Genomic DNA, 3,054 nt, shown 5'->3' with positions numbered 1-3,054 from the left:
GTCACCAAATGTAGCCGATATCATAGACAGGAATATCAAACCACAGAATGGCCATGTTCACCCTAACCCTCCTTCCGCACTAGGACAAAACTATCCCGGGACAAATTTGTCCTGTCCCACTGGAGTAAACTTCTATTCAAAAGGGGTTCCGCACTAGGACAGGACTGTCCCGGGACACACCTGCGCGAATGCCCTTATTTTTTTTTTTTTACAAGATTCAAAAGATTTATTTGTAGGCAATTGCAACTCTAATAATTTCACCATTTATGAATCAACATAAGATACGACATGACGATGATTTTTTACACTGTACAATGGGATTTGTTTTTCAAAAAGATTTATATAATCATGAAATATTCTTTTTAGCAAGAGTAATGTTATTGCTGCTGCTACTACTACTACTACCTACTACTACTTAAACTACTACTACTACTACTCTATACTACTACTTACTACTACCAACTACTACTACTACTACTACTACAACTACTACTTCCACTACTATACGACTACTACTCTACAACAACAACAACAAACTACTACTACTACTACTACTACTACTACTACTACTACTACTACTACTACTACTACTAACTATACTATACTACTACTACTACTACTACTACTACTATACTACTACACTACTACTACTTACTACTACTACTACTACTATCTACTACTACTATCTACACTACTACTACTAACTACTACTACTACTAACTACTACTACTACTACTACTACTACTACTACACTACTATACTACTACTACTACTACTACTTACACTACTACTACTACAACTACTACTACTACTACTACTACATTACTACTACTACTACTACTACTACTACTACTATACTACTACTACTACTACTACTATACTACTCATATACTACTATACTATATGGATAATAAATAGAGGTTGCATATTTCTGTGCTTCACTACGTGGGGGAAAAAAAACAAATTGAAAGAGAAAACAATATTGGGTGCATCCTTTAATGACCCAAAGATTGCTCAAGGGTCAATTCCGTAGACTCTATGGTGATCTCCGATCTTATCTTAAAATGACTTTCTTGGAATCACCTCATTTTACCCAGGTGCAAATGATTACCAGTTCGCTGATGAAAGTAATCTTTGACGGACTAGCATCATTCAAGAGAATAATAGAAAGTCAGTATGCTTCGTACCAGAAAGGCATCAGTTGAGTAAGTCACCTCGCCTAGCTCAATTTGCGGCGCTGCATTGCGGGATGAAAAAGGGAATTTTATTATTTTAAATTTTAAACTGTTATCTGTCTGCTCAACGCCACAGAAACATGGATAAGTTCTGGATTTTTAAGCTTAGGAGGCAAGATGGCCCATGGTTAGCGCGTGGTACTCTGGACTCAGAGGTTCTGTGTTCGATTCCGACCGAAGCCAATTTGTACTTTCTAGAGCAAGAAAATTTACTCCAATCACTCACTCCATTCAGGTGTAAAAGGGTACCCGTCAAGCTGGGATAGTAATCTGCGATAGACTACAGACTAGCGTCCCGTTCAAAGATTTCAAACAAATACGTTAATTGTCCACTTCACGCTATTGAAACCGGAATAACTCCTGCACCATTGGCTACAAGGCTCTAAAGGACTTAATTTGTTTTACAATGAGTCCAAGTGGCTCAGAAGGACTTACTTAAAAATATTTTCATTGAGAATTCCCGAAATGAATAACCATAAAGAAAATTGATCCCACAAGTTACCGAATAGATGTGCGACCGGTTTTAGACACGTTACTGCTGTGTAACAAAGTGTGACACTTCTTAAATTATATTTATAAACATACGTTTTTAAATTGCAGAAAATGTTTATGTTGCTATGCCTTTTGTACGTGGTTTCATCACATATAATTATTTTTTGAATTGTTCTTGCTTTTTTATATTCAGAATTGAAATGAATAAATAAATTATAACTGTGAAATTGAATGTAAGCTTCAGTTCAATATACGAAAACAGATAAAATGGACGTTTCGGGTTTCCCTTCATCAACAACACATGATGAATTAAAAACTACAGGCGAATGAGATAATGTGGTAGTGGCGTTGTTAAGATGCATAAACAAAAACATTGATGGGCAGGAAATTGTTTGCTACTTTGTGAGGAAGCGCGAATTAAAACAGAGCAATAGAAATTTATAAAAGGTGCGTCCTTAATTATGTCAAAAGAGAGGAGGCGGGAAGGAAATGTGTAATGCAGTATAGAAAGTGAACTAAAATAAAGTGTGGACTATTGTTGGAAAATAAATACAATGGAATTGGAAATAAATACAAATATAAGGGATGTAGGTATTAATATATTAGTGGCAATTAGTCACAGCAGAAGCAACAATAGAAATAGTATATAGTAGTAGTAGTAGTAGTAGTAGTAGTAGTATAGTAGTATGTAGTAGTAGTAGTAGTATAGTAGTAGTAGTAGTAGTGTAGTAGTAGTAGTAGTATGTAGTAGTAGTATAGTAGTAGTGTAGTAGTAGTAGGGATGCAGAAAATAAAGACAGGCATTTCAATTTTGACACGGCGCCGCCAAGTCTGGGACTTTTTTGTCCTAGTGCGGAAGTCTACTATATTTTTCTACTATCACAAACGATATGAACACGGGACTGGGACAGTCCTGTCCCGTTGATTTTGTAGCATTTCACAACGGCTTGGGACACAACGGGACTGTTTTGTCCCGTCCCAATAGGTGCGGAAGATTTCTCTAAATTCTATATGTTACAGATTTGGGACAGTCCTGTCCTAGTGCGGAAGAGGTGTAACACCCACCAAATGTAGGCGATATCATAGACAGGAATATCAAACCACAGAATGGCCATGTTCACCCTAACACCCACCAAATGTAGGCGATATCATAGACAGGAATATCAAACCACAGAATGGCCATGTTCACCCTAACACCCACCAAATGGAGGCGATATCATAGACAGGAATATCAAACCACAGAATGGCCATGTTCACCCTAACACCCACCAAATGTAGGCGATATCATAGACAGGAATATCAAACCACAGAATGGCCATGTTCACCC

The sequence above is a fragment of the Berghia stephanieae genome, chromosome 1, assembly GCF_034508935.2.
Source record: "Berghia stephanieae isolate SIO BIC M18660-M18661 chromosome 1, UCSD_Bste_1.3, whole genome shotgun sequence".
NCBI classification, from domain to species: domain Eukaryota; kingdom Metazoa; phylum Mollusca; class Gastropoda; order Nudibranchia; family Aeolidiidae; genus Berghia; species Berghia stephanieae.
This window is presented reverse-complemented; position numbering follows the sequence as displayed.